Genomic DNA, 19,756 nt, shown 5'->3' with positions numbered 1-19,756 from the left:
AATCTGATTTGTAACTGACGGGCCTGACCAGACTTGCTTAGACCAGTCCCTGCTAGGCCTCAGATAAATGACACACAAGCCCATGGACTGCTCATTGTTACCTAGCTGCAATGAGACTGTGCTGTTCCTGATGCTTAGTCATTGTCATAAGTCTGGACAATGTAGCATGATGAATCTAGTGACAGACATTATACCCAAATCCTAGTTGCTAAATACAGATGACCTGACTTGCTCAAGGCAGAGTTTATAACCATACTAGGTAATTTCACTGGAATTTCAGGGTGACATGGGTTGTATTCGTTAATATAATAGCCATAGTCATAGAAAAACTAAAAATCTCAATAATAATTTAATAGAAATTTAATTTCTTTCTTAATCAAAGTCCAATTGGTGTTTGGCAAATGATCTTCTACATAACAATTCGGACTCTCTGATTTCTTCCATCTCATTTCTTCCATCTACTGTCTCCTGGAGCCTTGGAGTCCTTTGCTTCCAGCAGCAGACAAGAAAGATCCTGTAGGTTTTTGTTTGGGTCTTGAAAGTGTGTGGCTTACAGAATCAATTTTAAACATAGAACAAGAGTAAAGAGAAGGAGATAAATAACCAAAATTAAAATAAGGTACCAGGAGGGTAGAAGGATCATGGAACTCTGTGTGATGCAGTGTTCACAAATGGTTGAGGGAAGAGCTTCAACGTATGGAAAGAGTCAACACAGGCTGCTTCCACTGGGGAAAAGCAAGGGCAAGGACACCTAGCCAAAAGCTATAGTTCACCAACCACTATGCAGGAGGGTTTAACAGGCCAGGCTGAAAGTGCTACATATCACTTCTGCCCACATTGACCTTCTATCAGCCAAAACTCAGACCATATTCATTATAAGGAAGGCTAGGAAATATGGTCTAGGAGCAAAATGATAACAGCTTTGGAAAGGGCCAATCATTTTGTGCCACAGAAGCTGGAGGCCTTGGGTGACCTGTGAAGCTGAGAGGGACTATGGATGCTAGAGAAGTTGCAGTCACTAAACATCCCAAGCCTGATCGTCTCTGTTGGTTTTGGCTGGTTTGACCTCACTACTGCAAACATTTACTTGTATTAAATATTTGTCAGTGAGTGCTACATTTCACTAAGGCCTCAAATGCACTGCTCTGCAGGATTTCTTCAGTTGCTGAGAAGCACTCCTACTACTTTCTTAATGTTTTCTTAGAAAAATTAAAAGCACCTCTAGCTAGTCACCTAATTGCAAAGAGTTGTGTGATCAGTTTTAGATAGAAGCTGAGTTCAGCAACGTGCAAGTATGAAAATTGCCCTATTCATCACCACTAGTTTTCGTTAAACATCCCTGCCTGGGGGGAAAACTCAGACATACATCCAGTTACTCTCCAGATAACAAGTCCTTTGGTCTTTTTCAAACATGAGGGGGTTTTGTCTAGATTTCCAGAAGTATGTGCGTCCAGGAGGAATGTGACACAGATTTAATAAGCAGCCAAAAGGCTATAAAAGATTTGGTAAACCTAACTTGTGCTTTACCTGGAATACGTTATTGAAAAAAATATTTAAAAGATGTGTTGATGACTGTTGTTGGAGAAGGCAATGGCACCCCACTCCAGTACTCTTGCCTGGAAACTCCCATGGACAGAGGAGCCTGGAAGGCTGCAGTCCATGGGGTCGCTGAGGGTCAGACATGACTGAGCGACTTCACTTTCACTTTTCACTTTCATGCATCGGAGAAGGAAATGGCAACCCATTCCAGTGTTCTTGCCTGGAGAATCAATCCCAGGGACGGGGGAGTCTGGTGGGGGGCCGTCTCTGGGGTCACACAGAGTCGGACATGACTGAAGCGACTTAGCAGATGACTGTTGTGATACAGTGAGACCTACCACGGCCTAAAATGAAGTTAAAGCAGGAATTCGAAGACATAAAGTGAGCACCAAAGTTTCTAAGGAACTCAGGTGACCTTGGGATTCCACTGCACAGAATTTGGGGGACCAGAGACCAAGGTTAGGACCTACTCAAGTAGAGAGATCTGCATAAAACCAGAATCCCAAAGCTCCCAAAGAAAATTTAACTTATTGCTCAGGGGTAGGCAAGAAACTTGCATCTTGAACTCAATCCTGGTTGAAGACAATAAGATGGAAAATTTTCCCTGTGCATTTATAACACAAGCTGACCTCCAAGTAGATTCTCATTCCCAAAACTTGCTCCCTATGAGGTTTGAAAACCTTGAATGATCATTGAACTTAAAGTGGTCTCAGGTTGGTAGTCCCCTCAGGCAATAGGCAGGACTGCAATTTCAACCTGGACCTCAAAGAAATTCCACAGATGAAATGCCAAGGCCAATCATTCAGCTCACAGTAAAAAAAGAAAAAAAAAAATCTCAGAACATAAATAAGGCACTCCAGGCTAGGACTAGCAGAAACAAAACAGAAGAATCAGATCTGCAAAGACTTCAGAAATTGCAATCATCAGGCCCAACATAAAAGTACTAGGTTTTCCCTCTTTCCCCGCTGGAACCATGGAGGTTGCAGAAGAGAAGAAAAAGAAGGTTCCTGCTGTGCCAGAAACCCTTAAGAAAAAGCGGAAGAATTTCGCAGAGCTTAAGATCAAGAGACTGAGAAAGAAGTTTGCCCAAAAGATGCTTCGAAAGGCAAGGAGGAAGCTTATCTATGAAAAAGCTAAGCATTACCACAAGGAATACAGGCAGATGTACAGAACTGAAATTCGAATGGCTAGGATAGCACGAAAAGCCAGCAACTTCTATGTACCCGCGGAACCCAAATTGGCGTTTGTCATCAGGATCAGAGGTATCAACGGTGTGAGCCCAAAGGTTCGAAAGGTGCTGCAGCTCCTTCGCTTCCGGCAGATCTTCAATGGCACCTTTGTGAAGTTCAACAAGGCATCAATTAATATGCTGAGAATTGTGGAGCCATACATTGCATGGGGGTACCCAAATCTGAAGTCTGTAAATGAATTGATCTACAAGCGTGGTTATGGCAAAATCAACAAAAAGCGAATTGCCCTGACAGACAATGCATTGATTGCTCGATCTCTTGGGAAATATGGAATCATCTGCATGGAGGATCTGATTCATGAGATCTATACCGTTGGAAAACGTTTCAAAGAAGCAAACAACTTCCTGTGGCCCTTTAAATTGTCTTCTCCAGGAGGTGGAATGAAGAAAAAGACCACCCATTTTGTAGAAGGTGGAGATGCTGGCAACAGGGAAGACCAGATCAACAGGCTTATTAGAAGGATGAACTAAGGTATCTACCAGGATTATTTTTGCGTTCTGGTTAATAAACAATTGAAACAAATTGAAAAAAAAAAAAGTACTAGGTTTAAAGAAATAAGAGTGGCTTGAAAATACAAGCAAAGAACAAAATACTATAAAAATGGTTGAGCATATATGACAAAGAGCTAAGCAGAATTTCTGGAGATGAAAGTTTTAATAAATAAAGATGAAAACTCAATAGTCAAATTAAGCATCAGAGTACTCTACCTAGCAAAGTTATCATTCAGAACTGAAGGAGAGAGAAAGAGTTCTCCAGACAAGCAAAAGCTAAATAGAGTTTACCACCACTAAACTGGTCTAACAAGAAATGTTAAAAGGTCTTTTTTAAGATGAAAGGAAGAGTGCCACTTAGTAATAAGAACACATATGAAAGAGTAAAGCTTACTGGAATAGTAAATATATAATCAGGGTAGTGTGTTAATTACTTATAAATCTAATAGAAAGGCTAAAAGACAGAAGTAGTTAAAACAAGTATGATAATAATAATTAGTTAAGGGATATACAAGATGTGCATGTGAGCACATCTTGTATGTGTGTTGTGTAGTATGTAGTGCAGTGTCCGACTCATTGCAACCCTGTGGACCATAGCCCACCACGCCCTGCTGTCCATGGAATTTTCCAGGCAGGAGTACTGGAACAGGTTGTCATTTCCTTCCCCAGGGGATCTTCCTGATCCAGGGTTGAATCTGCCTGTCTTACGCCTCCTGCATTGGTAGGTGGGTCCTTTACCAGCTGAGCCATCAGGGAAATCCATGTACCCAACATAGGAGTACCTAAATATTAAAATAAATATTAACAGGCCTAAAGGGAGAAACAGACAGCAGTGCAATAATAGTATGGGGACTTTAATATATCACTTATATCAGTAGATAGATCATTTAGACAGAAGATCAATAAGGAAGCATCAGCCCTAAGAAACATGTTGGAACAGATTGACTTAACAAATATTTACCAAACATTCCATCCAAAAGCAACAGAATACACATTGTTCTCAAGTGCATATGGAATATTTTCCAAGATAGATTATATATTAGATCATAAAACTAGTCAATAAATACAAGAGAACTGAAATCATATCAAGAATCTTTTCCAACCACAATGGTATGAAACTAGAAACTAATTACACAAACAAGACAGGAAAATTCACAGATATGTAGAGCTTAAACAACATGCTACTGAATAACCAATGGGTCAAAGAAGAGAAAAAAAATACCTTGAGACAACTGAAAATGGAAATGAAACATATCAAAATGTATGGAATGCCCCAAAAGCACCTTATAAGACAGAAGTTCTGAGTGATAAATGCATACCTCAAGAAACAAAAAAGTCTCAAGTAAATAACACAACTTTACACCTTAAAGACCTAGAAAAATAAGAACAAATGTAGCCCAAAGTTAGTAGAAGGAATGACGTAAAGATTACAGAATTAAATGAAGCAGAAGATAAAAAGAAAATTAAACGGATAATGAAACTAATAGCTGGTTCTTTTAAATGACAAACAATATTGCTAAACCTTCAGCTTGAATCACCAAGAAAAAAAGAAAGAGGATTGAAATAAATAAAATCAGAAATGAAAGAGGAGATATTACAACTAATAACAGAAATATAGAGGATCGTAATAGAAAAAGTATTTGCTGACAAATTGGACAACCTAGAAGAAACGTATAAATTTCTAGATACACACAGTCTACCAAGATAGAATCATTATGAAATATAAAATTTGAACAGATCAATTACTGGCAAGGAGTTCGAATCAGTAATCAAAAGCCTTCCAACAAACAAAAGTCCATGACCAGAGAACTTCGCTGGTGAATTCTACCAAACATTCAAAGGACTAATACCAATTCTCAAACTCTTTCAAAAAATAGAAGAGGGGGATATCCTCCAAATACATTTTATGAGGCCAGAATTTCCTTGATACCAAAGGCAGGCAAGGATACTATTTAAAAAGAAAATTATAGGCCAATATCCCTGATGAACATAGATATAAAAATCCTCAACAGTATTAGCAAACCACATTAAACAATATATTAAAATGATAATACATCATGATCATGTGGGATTTATTCCAGAGGTGCTAGGCAAAAAAACATACACACAGATCAGTGGAACAGAATGGAGAGCCCAGAATTAAACCCACACATTTGTGGTCAATTAATTTATGACAAATGAGCTAACAATATACAATGATGAAAGGATAATGCCTTCAATAAATGCTATTGGGAAGACTGGGCTGCCAAATGCAAAAATTAAACTGGGCCACTACATTACACTATATACAAAAATTAAGTCAAAATAGATTAAAATTTTGAAAGTAAGAACCTGAAGCCATAAAACTAGAGGGAAACATAGGCAGCAAACTCCTTGACATAGGTCTTGGCAGTGATTATTAAAGTCTTACACTAAGAGCGAAAGCAAAAAAGCAAAAATAGCAAGTTGGGACTACATTAAAATAAAAAGCTTTTGCATAGCAGAAGAAACCAACAGCAAAATGAGAAGGTAACCTACTGAATGGGAGAAAATAATTATAAATCATATATATGGTAAGGGGCTAATATCCAAAACACACAATGAATTCACACAAATCAATAGTGAAAAAAAATCTAATTAAAAATAAACAAAACATCTGAACAGATATTTTGCCAAAGAAGACCTACAAATGACCAACAGGTACATGAAAAGGTGTTCCACATCATTAATCATCAGGGAAATGCAAATAAAAACCACAATGAGATACCACATCTGTTAAAATGGCTGTTATCAAAAAGACAAGAAATAACAAGTGTTGGCACAGATATGGAGAGGAAAAAAAAAAACCTTCTGGACCATTGCTAGGAATGTAAATTGGTACAATCACTACAGAAAACAGTATGGAAGTTCCTCAGAAAAATTAAATATGATCCAACTATCCCACTTGTGGCTATTTATCTGAGAAAAACAAAAACACTAATTCGAAAAGATATATATTTTTCATGTTCATTGAGGTATTGTATACAATAGCCAAGACATGGAGACAACCTAAGTGTCCATTAATGGATGAATGAATCAAGAAATTGGGTATACAAATGCAATGGAATATTATTCAGCTATAAGAAAGAATGAAAACTTGCCATTTCCTATAACATGGATGGACCTCAAGGGCATTATGCTAAACGAAGTATGTTAGACAAAGACAAATGCTTCATACTTCTCTTGTATGTGGAATATAAAAACAAAATAAGCTCATCTCTACTGAGAACAGATTGGCAGTTACAAGAGGTAAAGGCTGGGGAGTGGAAGACATGGGAGAACATTTTTTTTTTTAGTTTAAATTAATTGAATAAAATTTATAAAAAATAATTTAAGTTGGAAACTCAGTAGATGAACTAAGCTTTAGAGTAGAAACAGCTGAGAAGAGAATTTGTAGAAGAGTCCAGTTCAAGCTTTTAATCTTGGAACTTCAGTTTGGTTGAGGGCAGTTTCAAAATTCCAAATTTGTTCAAAGCTGAATCTTCTCTGCTTCTTCAGCTCAGACCTGCTTCAGGCCTCTGGGCCTGAGGTAGGGAAAGTGGCCTTATTAGCTGCTTCTTTTCTCCCAAAATACCTCCCACTCTTCCAAGGGCCATTTCTGACCTCGCCATTCCAGTGTCAGAAGAAAAAGAGGATTAGGGAGAAAGGGAAGAAGTTTCATTTGCCTTGTACTGTGTCATCTGCTGTCTTTGCCCTGTGGGAATGAAGACTACCCAAAGATGACACTTTTCTCCAAAGATGACACTTTCTCTCCAGATTGTTTCTCAGAATTACACCTGCTTCCTGTACCATGGTTGCAGCTCCTTGTTGCAGACAACACTTCTCTGACTGTGAGCTTTTAATAACTCCCTCCAAACTGGGCTTTGGGCACTTCTTAGGGAGCAAGAAGGCAAGATTCCTTTTCAGATGATCAGAGGCCATTGCTTTTTGTAGATTCCTCTTTGTTCCCTGAAACATACTACCCTTTGCCTCCTACATGTGAAAGGCCATTTTATACCCACTATGGTCCTGCAGGGATTCCCTAGTGGCTCAGACAGTAAGGAATCTGCCTGTAATGCAGGAGACATAGGTTTGATCCCTGGGTCAGGAAGGTCCCCTGGAGAAGGGAATGGCTCCCCACTCCAGTATTCTTGCCTGGAAAATCCCATGGACAGAGGAGCCTGGTGGGCTACACTCCATGGGCTTGCAAAGAGTTCAACACAACCTAGCGACTAACACTTTCACTTTCACAACCCTGCAAACAGGTGAAGCTTCAGCTATGTCCCCAGCCTTCATGCTTGGCAAGGATCAGACCCAAGTCTTTCTTGCTGAAACTCCTGGGGACAGTTCTGGGAGGTCTCCTTGAGGTATTTCCCATTTGTCTTGAAGTGACAGTGGGGTAGGCACACTCCTCCCTGACTGCATGTGAAGGTAAAGGGAGAAGGGAGCCCTTCCAAAGAAATCATCACCTTTCCACCTTCCCTACCTCCATCTCTTAACTCTGTCAAGGTCAATGGTGGGTTCATGAAAGGCAGAGTATTTACACACTTAGCAGGTCCAGAATGACTTGGGAATACTCCTCACCCATTGTATTGATTTCAGCTTTGGAAGCCTGGCCAAAAGGAAGAGAGATGTGTCATTTGAATATTTTGTTCCATTCGATTTTAGTTAATAATTAAAATCCAAATAATTAAAATCATTACATTTTTAATGAAGCAAGAAAATGCAAATAAGATGCTATAATTTCTTTGATGTCAAAAATTCAAGACTGAATGCAAACCACATAGGGGCAGAAGATATTTACAATGCATATTACAAAGGTTAATACGTATTACTTAGACTACATAAAAAATTTGTACAAAGTAACAGAAAAATTGGCAAAAATTTGAACAGGCCCTTTACAAAAGAAGATATCCAAATAACCAGTGAACAAAAAAATGTACTCAAGCTCAGCAGTTATCAGAGAAAAGCAAATCTAAAATATAATAATATATACCATCATATACTCACTAGAACAGTACTCATAAGAAACAAAATACCAATGCTAATGAGAATAAGGAGCCACTAAATTAATCCTTTACCAGTGGAGTGGGAGTATAAATTAATACACCCACATTGCAAAACTGCCTATTGCTAGCTATTAAATCTGAACCTTTGACCCAGCAATTTCATTCCTTGGTTATTTACTCAACAGAGCATATATGTGCTATTAGAGCACATATTAGAGATAATAGCACATATATATGCCACCAAAAGACATTCTCATGAATGCTCATGACAGCATCACTCATGATAGCCCCAAACTGAAAACAATTCAAGTGTCTATAGATAATATAATGGATACATAAATTGTGATATATTCATAAAATGGAATATCATGCAGGAAAGAACTACTGTTACACACAATGAAGTATATGAATCTCATTTTTGTGAAAGAGGTTAAGCACAAAAGTATTCATACTGTACAACTTCATTTATATAAAGGTTTGAAAAAAAGGCAAATCTATAATATTGAGTCAGGAAAGTGATTTCCTTTTGGGAAGAAGGAGGGAATAGTGATTGGGAGAAAATAGAAATGACATATCCAATTTCACACCCTATTTGTTATTACATGGTGTATTCACTTTGTGATGATTCATTGAACTGTACACTTAATGATTTTTATACTTTTCTGTACCCATTTTATACTCAGAAGAAAAGCAAGTTTTTAAGTGGGGGTGGGAGGAAACGTGCTCTAAGAAAACAAAGATCAGGGACTTCCCTGGTGGTCCAATAGCTAAGACTCCACACTCCAATGCAGGGGACCTGGGTTTGATACATCTTGAGGGAAATAGATCCTACAAGCCACGATTAAAGATCTTGAATGCCCCAAGAAGATTAAAAAAAAAAAAAAGCCCCATGTGCTGCCACTGAGACCTGGTGCAACCAAAGAATTAAATATTTTTTTTTAAAAGATAAAAAACACTGATTTTGATTTTTTGTTATTTCCTTCCTAGATTAATGATACCAAAGAAATCCCTTGATCTCTTTGAGCCTCAGTTTCTTCATTTATGAAATAGGAATGATGTAGTTAATCCTTCCGTGGAGGATTGTTGTGAATGTCAAATGAGAGGATATGTAGAAACGTGCTTTGAAAACTGTAACAAGCATCAGATATAATAGCAGATATATCTATAAATGACAAAAAATTTCAAGGCCAATTTTTTTTCACAAAATCTCCTCTTTCCAAAAAATCATATAATACCCAGCTCAGGTAACGGAGCCCTCCCATACTGTTTAATTCTCATGACTCATGAATAGAGGTACTATATAGCCACACAGATATGTGAGTCTACAAAATAAATTTAGAAGTTTTCATGGTAGCAAAATATTGGCATCGTAACACAACTGACATTTCAATGGACAAGTGTAGGGAAAACTCTTAATCTGGATATCTCAACTATTTGGTTGCAAATAACAGAAACCATCTCAAGCTAACTTGAGGAAAAAAGAGTGTGGAGATGTCTCAAAGAACTTAAGGGCAGTAAAGCAGTTGGGCTTCCGGAATCAGAAACTATTCAGCCTTGGAGAAAGTGGCAGAACTTGCTTTCTATCTCAGCGGTGTGTCTTTAAGGATGCCTGCTTCATTCTTCTCTCACCACTGGATCTCTTTCCTTCCCTGCGCACAGAATGGGGAAGGATGGTCCAAAAACAGTTCTGAGCTAACAGCCTTTCCTCTTAAAAGACCAGTCGAGTTTGAGGGCAAATTTCTTGGCCTTGAAGAAAATTTCCTGGGAGAAAATCAGTTTAATCTGGTTTGGGATGAATGATCACTCTGGTTTGGTCAGCTGGCCAGAAGTCCAGGGTCATTTAGTACAAATAGGCAGAGTGAGTGAGTGAAGTCGTTCAGTCGTGTCCGACTCTTTGCGACCCCGTGAACTGTAGCCCACCAGGCTCCTCCATCCTTGGGATTCTCCAGGCAAGAATCCTGGAGTGGGTTGCCATTTCCTTCTCCAGGGGAACTTCCCGACCCAGAGATCGAACCCAGGTCTCCCGCATTACAGGCAGACGCTTTAACCTCTGAGCCACCAGGGATAGGCAAGGCATACATTTTCAGAAAAGGGTGATAATGAGCTGGAAAGACACCCATAAAAACTTCTGTTGTAATTTCCTACAGATTTTAACTGTAGTAGTTGCATCACGCAAATTGCCTGCTTTCTATCTTTTCTCTTCTTTGAGAGTTGTTCCCACAACCTTGCTGACAATGGATATCAAACCACTTGTCACTTGCTATCCAGGTAACAGCTAATTGGGCCAGGGATTAAGATCTGATACATTACAGGCCACTCATAGTTTTTCTGTATGAAATTTGGAAATGGGATGTGAAAGCTGTATCAGTTACTCATGGATCCTGTACTTGTAAAACCATGGAAGGTTAATGTTGGAGTAGCCATGCTAAAACACATTCAGGTAAAGGAAACTGACCTACAGATACACGGTACAGTGAGACAGAAGCAGCTGGCTGGAGAAATGGAAGAAAGATCATGCTGGCTTTTAGAAAAGACACTGACTTGTTTCTGACCTTCTGATTCCCAGGTTCAGTCTTGGTGCAGTTTTAACCACCAATGCGCCGTACGGTTTCATGAAATTATCTTATCTGTTTTTTATAGACACCTAACTCCCTCGATCAACTGGAGTAGATTTATGTTGACTGTAAGCAGATGAGTCTGAATAAATTTGAAAACATCAGGGCTCAGTCAGTGTCCTTTCTACCCTACACAGGTGTGAGATTTTTTTTTTTTTTTGCTTTGAACTCTGGCCACAGTTGTACAAAATCAATGACTATTTTTAGATTTTCTAACAAGATGTTACTTCATGCCTACTGTGTTTAGCATAAAAAGCATTAACAAAGAAATAAGACACATGGTCCTAGCCTCAGGGGTTGCAATCTAGTTGAGAAGAGAATACAAAACACACCTAAAACAATTAGAAACTAGCACACAACAGTTTATAATTAAGTATTAAATTGCAGGCCACAGAAACAGCACTACAATATCATACAGGAGACAGAGCAAGATCCTTGTGGTTGGAACCGGCTGAGCTGAGAGAGGAGGGGGCAGGGTTCCACAGTGAGCAAACCAGCAGGACTGGAGAAAAGTGTTCACGTGGCTAATTGGTAGGAAATTTGCTTAAAAATAGTTCTCGTATTTTTGATTACTAGCTTCTAGTTGTTGGAGAGGTCTCTTGTAACGTTGGGAAATTATAAAAGCACACTGCTTTAATTGAACTTGTTCTTCTCTATAATCTTATAGCATTTTCAACACACAATCTGCTTTCACTCACTTCAGCTTAATATAAGGAAATTAAATTTCCTGGGGCTAGTTAGTTCTTTTTCCTACTCAATGAAGTATTTTGCAACAAACATTAACAATTGTGTCTAAAACCTCACTTTTTTTATTGTATGTTGTCCTGTGTGATGGTGATTAATAGTAAATAAATCATAGTACAGTTACTACATATGAATAAACATGTGCATATTCATATAGTAATTGAAATTCGCAAAGCACTTTACCTTATAATATAATCACCCTACAGTGAGTATATAGAACTAATACAAAGAAGTTATAATAAAAGAAAATTGTTATAGTCATTATATATAATCCACTAGGACACATGAAAATATATCCTGGAGAATGAAACAAAAATATATGTACATTCTTTAATGACTTACTATTACAAAATTATTATTAGAATTCCAGAATTGACCTATATAATTAATGAACAATGACCTTTATTTGGTGTTAAACTTGCCATAGATTGCATGAACCCTGTGTTAATAAAACTACCAAAATAGTTGTCCTAGTGGTTAGATGACCACTATGATACAGTTTGAAAATTATATTTACTTTGTTGTTAAGGATGAATCATGTTCCAAAATAATACAATGAAAACTTTGTTTTAAAAGATGGTTCATTTTTTTTCTCTATATAGCTATTTCCAGTGTCAAATTTAACTTTATAGTGATGAACACAAAAGAATTCTGAATAGAGAATTTTCACAATCCTTTTGTCCTTTCTATATCTTTGTTTAAAATGATTTTCTGAAAAGGATAATTTCCATTTAATCTTTAATGATTTATTTGATCTTTGTACTTCATAATTAATTAGCATTTATTTTAATTATTTTATAGAAAATTACAATTTTGTGAATTATGTATCTCTTGAATTTTATTTGGAATCAATACCTATAAAAAACTTGATTCATTAGTAAGAGAATCAGCAAGATGGTAAAACTTGTCTGAAATATATCTCTTTAATTTTAAAAGTAGTTCTATTAGAACTGGGTACATACATTTATGTGAGTAATTGGAAATTATATTTTGTTACTTTTTGAATGTCCTGTTTTAAAGAAATAATATCTAAATAAAATGAAAAAATATTTACATTAAAATGTTAATTTATAATAGTAATGATTTTGTCTTAAATTGTTTTTAGAAGTATTTTTTAGAAACCATTTTACATAATAAACTCAAAATGAAGGTGCACAGATATTACCTCCAAAACATAACCCCAAAGCAAGCAAGGTAAAATGTAGTGTAAAACTCCAATCTGGACTTTTTTTTCCAATTGACTTGACAACAAAATGTTCAAAGAAACAATCATACTCAAGAAGTTTGCCAATCTGGAATTACCCTATTAGACAAAAAAACAGGGAACTTAGGTGAAAGAAACCAGCATTCAGTAAGCCACTATGCTATGCTAGGCATTCACATAATTATCTCATAGTAATTCTTACTTTACAGTGCAGATATGATCTCTCTTTTATGCAGCAGAAAATGAACCTCATAGCAGCTAAATAACTTCCTCAAGGAGTCCTGGCTAGTGATTGCTTAGAACTCAGTTATTATCTTGTAAAGTCATTGTTTTCTCTTCTGTATTCAGTGGCTATTTTATCTGAAACCATATCAGCCAATGATCAGGTTAAATTTCAAAATCCCAGAAACTCAGAACAGCAACTTTTTTTGAAAAGGTGAAACTAAAAAATGTCTTTCTTATAGAATTAGTTGACATTATTAAAACTGTTTCTGCCTATCTCTTTTCAAAGTAAAAAAGAAAGAGGGAGAACTCTTTTGGATTAAAGCAGGTAAAGAAATTGATGGGGTCCACGCAGACAGAGGAGCATGGCGGGCTACAGTCTGTGGAGTTGCAAAGAGTCAGACACAACTTAGTGACTAGACCACCACCAGGGCACACTACCCTCAAAATATGGAACATTTTTTTCTTCCTCTACAAAATGTAACAACCAAATGTGATGTATAAAACTTTACTAGATCCCATTTAGGAAAAAGAAAAAAAAAAACAAACAAAAACAGATATAAGACATATTCCTGGGACAATTGGAGGAAAACTGAATAAGAGCTGGATTTTGAAAGATATTATTAAATTGATTATTAGTTTTGCTGGGTGTGAGAATGTTATAGTCATGTAGGAGAAATTTCCTTTTCTCAGGGATATGTACTGAAATATTTGAGAGTTAAGTGTTATGTTACCTGCAACTTATTTTTAAATCATTCAGCAATAATATGAAATATTTATAGATAGATCATTGCAAAGTGATGAAATATGGTAAAATGATAAAAATTGTTGAATCTAGGTAGAGAGTATACAGATATTCATTATAATTTTCTCTAAATTTCTCTTCAGGTATGAATATGTACATAATGAAAAGGTTGGAGTGATAAAAATCTAGCCTGTAAATTTCTGCTTAACCTCAGTTTTTTTTTTCCTTTCTTTTTTCCAAGGACACCACAAATTACATAAATTAAACAGATGAACTTCAATCAACTGTCCTACAAATTCAAATCAGTTTCATTCAAAAAGTGTTTTGTTCATTTGTTGAATGTCTACCCAATTGAAAACATTCCATTTGTGAAATGCTGATTCAAAAGTGATGGAGAAGACAAGAACACAGCGTTTGAATTTAGTATTAGCACATGTTAGGAAATTAAAATAATCAAGAGTGCTGGAGAGTTTAAGAGTAATGGGGAGTCTCAGAGGACTGCACTAATGGGATCTTCAGCCTAATTCTTTAGAAATGTGGAAGGTTTGAATACAAATAATTAGAAGATTACAGTTAAATGAATCAAAATGAGCAAAAACATAGAAGTGAGGAAGAGTTTACATGTCTTATAAATCAAAGATATAAAATTGCTATTCTAAACTTCAGATCACTTGAAGGTGAAGGTGAAGTTGCTCAGTCGTGTCCGACCCTTTGTGACCCCGTGGACTGTAAACTACTAGGCTTCTCCGTCCATGGGATTCTCCAGGCAAGAATACTGGAGTGGATTGCCATTTCCTTCTCCATCAGATCACTTGAAGATAACTGGTATTTCTTCACTGAGTTGACATAGTTCCAGACTGAAAGTAAGAAACATGGCCAATTCAGCCATATTACAAGTATATCCGTGATTTCCTTTAGGTTTTTTGAAATATTGAAAATAGCCATGTTAACCAAAATTTTAGCAATGGAAACCTAATTGAAATTGAAAGCTTACTTGTTTGGGGTTTGTTAGGACTGCAGCCTAGGAGACACAGATTCAAAAAAAAGCACTTGAACTGTGTTCCACCAGCTACCTACAAAGTGGGGGAGGCTTATAAAGGTGAAAAGACCAACAGTACATTAGTTACATGAGTTGTTTATCAAGAATTATAATTGGAGCTGGCAAGAAGTAAACGTGCTTGTTAAGTAAGGATTGGTTGGGGTCCAAAATGGCTGCAGTGTTATAAGGGGAGACTTTGAGTCCCATGAGGTTGCAGTTGGCAAGTGCTGTTCAGAATATGGCTGGTGGTGTCCTTGGGACTGTTATAGTTCAAAGAAAGGTCAAGTCCTCAGTGGTGCAGAGATGTACCTCAGACCAAATCCTCAATGGCAGCCCAGTGCATTTTTGTGTGCCTGAACTGTGAGGTCTTAGGTTCCTCTGACTTTGTGCATCCATTCCCTGGTGGCTCAGACAGTAAAGTGTCTGTCTACAATGCGGGAGACCTGGGTTCGATCTCTGGGTCGGGAAGATCCCCTGGAGAAGGAAATGGCAATCTACTCCAGTACTATTGCCTGGAAAATCCCATGGACAGAGGAGCCTGGAAGGCTACAGTCCATGGGATCGCAAAGAGTCGGACATGACTGAGCGACTTCACGTCACTTATGAACAAAGCTAGTGGAGGTGAAGGAATTCCAGTTGAGTTATTTCAAATCCTAAAAGATGATGCTGTGAAAGGGCTGCACTCCATATGCCAGCAAGTTTGGAAAACTCAGCAGTGGCCACAGGACTGGAAAAGGTCAGTTTTCATTCCAATTCCAAAGAAAGGCAATGCAAATGAATGTTCAAACTACCACACAATTGCACTCATCTCACATACCAGTAAAGTAATGTAAAGTAAAGTAAATTCTCCAAGCCAGGCTTCAGCAATACGTGAACCGTGAACTCCCTGATGTTCAAGCTGGTTTTCGAAAAGGCAGAGGAGCCAGAGATCAAATTGCCAACATCCGCTGGATCATTGAAAAAGCAAGAGAGTTCTAGGAAAACATCTATTTCTGTTTCATTGACTATGCCAAAGCCTTTGACTGTGTGGATCACAATAAACTGTGGAAAATTCTGCAAGACATGGGAATACCAGACCACCTGACCTGCCTCTTGAGAAATCTGTATGCAGGTCAGGAAGCAACAGTTAGAACTGGACATGGAACAACAGACTGGTTCCAAATAGGAAAAGGAGTACATCAAGGCTGTATATTGTCACCCTGCTTATTTAACTTATATGCAGAGTACATCATGAGAAACGCTGGACTGGAAGAAGCACAAGCTGGAATCAAGATTGCCAGGAGAAATATCAATAACCTCAGATATGCAGATGACACCACCCTTATGGCAGAAAGTGAAGAGGAGCTAAAAAGCCTCTTGATGAAAGTGAAAGAGGAGAGTGAAAAAGTTGGCTTAAAGCTCAACATTCAGAAAACGAAGATCATGGCATCCGGTCCCATTACTTCATGGGAAATAGATGGGGAAACAATAGAAACAGTGTCAGACTATTTTTTGGGGCTCCAAAATCACTGCAGATGGTGACTGCAGCCATGAAATTAAAAGACGCTTACTCCTTGGAAGAAAAGTTATGACCGACCTAGATAGTATATTCAAAAGCAGAGACATTACTTTGCCGACTAAGGTCTGCCTAGTCAAGGCTATGGTTTTTCCTGTGGTCATGTATGGATGTGAGAGTTGGACTGTGAAGAAGGCTGAGCACCGAAGAATTGATGCGTTTGAACTGTGGTGTTGGAGAAGACTCTTGAGGGTCCCTTGGACTGCAAGGAGATCCAACCAGTCCATTCTGAAGGAGATCAGCCCTGGGATTTCTTTGGAAGGAATGATGCTAAAGCTGAAACTCCAGTACTTTGGCCACCTCAGGCGAAGAGTTGACTCACTGGAAAAGACTCTGATGCTGGGAGAGATTGGGGGCAGGAGGAGAAGGGGATGACAGAGGATGAGATGGCTGGATGGCATCACGGACTCGATGGACGTGAGTCTGAGTGAACTCCGGGAGATGGTGATGGACAGGGAGGCCTGGCGTGCTGCGATTCATGGGGTCGCAAAGAGTCGGACATGACTGAGCGAATGAACTGAACTGAACTGAACTGAACTGAACTTTCACTGCCAGTAGCTGTTAGGCTCTTTAGATGTAATGAAATGATTGTTTGGACTACAATGGTAGGTGATAACTAGTGGCAGCTAGTAAAATAGACCCCATGTAAAACCCCATCTGAGTTCCCCACTCCCCCGAAAAAGGGGCTCCAAGATATGAGGGAGATGAACATTTAATCTCTCTGCACATTGTATACTTTTAGGTAGGCCAAGAAGTCATATTCAAAAATATAGTCCCTGGTTCTTATAAGCATTATCTCAGCCAATTCTAAGAACATTCATTTTTGCATAAAACCAAGGCCTGCTTGAAACCTACTGAGTTATGGAGGGTTATGAGTTTCTGATATTCATAAACCCAAATTAGTGATTTGTTAGAATTTAGTGAGGACTAATGCAGTGTTCTAGGAAGATAGGATGCATGCAAAGCTATCAGTTCAGTTCAGTTCAGTCTCTCAGTCGTGTGTGACTCTCTGTGACCCCATGGACTGCTGCACGCCAGGCCTCCCTGGCCATCACCAACTCCTGGAGCCTACTCAAACTCACATCCAAGGCGATGGTGATGCCATCCAAACATTTCATCCTCTGTCGTCTCCTTCTCCTCCTGCCTTCAATCTTTCCTAGCATCAGGGTCTTTTCCAGTGAGTCAGTTCTTCGCATCACGTGGCCAAAGTATTGTAGTTTCAGCTTCAGCATCAGTCCTTCCAATGAATATTCAGGCCTGATTTCCTTTAGGATGAACTGGTTGGATCTCCTTGCAGTCCAAGGGACTCTCAAGATACTTCTCCAATACCACAGTACAAAAGCATCAATTCTTTGGCACTCAGCTTTCTTTATAGTCCAACTCTCACATCCATACATGACTACTGGAAAAACCATAGCTTTGACTAGATGGACCTTTGTTGGTAAAGTAATGTCTCTGCTTTTTAATAAGCTGTCGAGGTTGGTCATAGCTTTTCTTCCAAAGAACAAGTGTCTTTTAATTTCATGGCTGCAGTCACCATCTGCAGTGATTTTGGAGCCCCAAAATATAAAGTCTGTCACTGTTTCCTTTGTTTCCCCATCTATTTGCTATAGCATTTGTCTATATATGGTTGGCAGAAATTCCCATGATTTTCAGAAAGGATGCTCTTGTTATTAGTACTTTATCAGTATTGTTTTATGTTGCTTATGGTTTTTAAAAGTTGCTATTCTTCCATTCCATGTTTGGTTTAGCTTCATCAGGGGTTTTGATTAACTGACAGCATGCAGTAGTGTATGTTTACCTCAACAGTGTTTTAGCATGGAATTTTACAATATTAGACTTCAGGATATGTACACATTGTTCAAATAATAGATAAGTCAAAATAGAATTACAAAAGTAGGTGTATACCTAGTATTCCCCAGTTTCCCATAGAGTGGCACTTCACTGTTATCCCCACTGGGAAATGAGAATGAGTATGTAGGAAAGCAAATATAGGGTATAGATTGTTCTAGAGTTTTCTCTACAGCCTAAAGCTGTCATTGGCAAAAACTGTTTGAGATCAACAATTCTATTCCTATTACCTGCTATTAAGTGCTGGAGCTTTCTCTTTTTTTGAACAAAACAGTAGTCTAAACCATATAGGGTAAATTTGACAAATACTGTGATCTTTTAAGCAGCTTCCCTGATAACTAGTTGGTAAAGAATCTGCCTGCAATGCAGGAGACCTGGGTTCGATTCCTGGGTCGGTAAGATCCCCTGGAGAAAGGATAGGCTACCTTCTCCGGTATTCTTGGGCTTCCCTTGTGGCTCAGTTGGTAAAGAATCCTCCTGTAATGCGAGAGACCTGGGTTTGGTCCCTGGGTTGAGAAGACCCCCTGAAGAAGGGAAAGGCTACCCACTCCAGTATTCTGGCCTGGAGAATTCCATGGACTATCCAGTCCATGGGTTGCAAAGAGTCAGACACGACTGAGTGACTTTCACTTATGATCTTTTAAAATATCTGTCTGTTTACATTTCTTCACTAGAGCATAAAATTGCTAATCTGAGAAGCAAGCCACTGATGGCATTCAGACAAACAGAATTTTTCTAAAAAGATTGTTTTAATGTTCAACCATTTAAAAAAAATCAACCCAATGAAGTAATGTAAGAATTATTTGCTGTAATAGTAGTTAGAAGTGACAGTATAATCTACTTAGATACAAATGATAGTTTAATTTTTCTGAGTAACAACTGTTTCAAAGTATTAAATTGCAATTTTATTTCTGCACATATGTTACATGAATATATAAAATGTATACGAATATTAGCTTATAATGGATAAAATGGTCAAATGTGTTTTTTTTTCTTTTTCTTTTTTAGGTGTATTTTAAGACAACTAAACTACAAAAAATTCTTTGCCCTGGAAAAGGTTAGGCCACAGAAATTCAGCATGAGTGATTGCTCACTCTTCTGTGTAATCTGAGTTTATAGGTATTTATCTAGTTGTGAGCTTGGACCTTAAAAGATGTTGTTGATAGATTGATTGGTCTAAAGCTGGCAGAGGTGTGTTTGGCCCATGCAATTTTTAAAAATGTAATTTAATCAATTTTTAATATTGAAAAGCAGGGAAGTTTACATAAAAATCCAGATGTGAGGTTTCTCTTGGAAAAAGAAGAAAGAGAAATGCTTCAGCCACTGGGCTTTTATTCAGTACTCAGCCAGAGTGGTGAATTGGCTGGCTCTTTAGCTGAGTATCTGTTATTCCCTGACATTAATACTTGAGGACCAGCTGCCATTTAATATCATCCTAGTGTTGCTCAGTTGTGACCAACTCTTTGCAGCCCCATGGATAGTAGCCTGGCTGGCT

General features: G+C 38.0%; 1 pseudogene; it reads left to right on the top strand.

Moving 5' to 3' along the window:
• The first annotated feature begins 2,509 nt into the window (after positions 1-2,509).
• Positions 2,510-3,320, top strand: LOC138438133 (large ribosomal subunit protein uL30 pseudogene; annotated as a pseudogene).
• Positions 3,321-19,756: the final 16,436 nt, after the last annotated feature.

Source organism: Ovis canadensis, chromosome 3, assembly GCF_042477335.2.
Source record: "Ovis canadensis isolate MfBH-ARS-UI-01 breed Bighorn chromosome 3, ARS-UI_OviCan_v2, whole genome shotgun sequence".
NCBI lineage: Eukaryota > Metazoa > Chordata > Mammalia > Artiodactyla > Bovidae > Ovis > Ovis canadensis.
The sequence above is the reverse complement of the archived record's forward strand: the minus strand, read 5'-3'. Positions and strand labels throughout refer to the sequence as shown.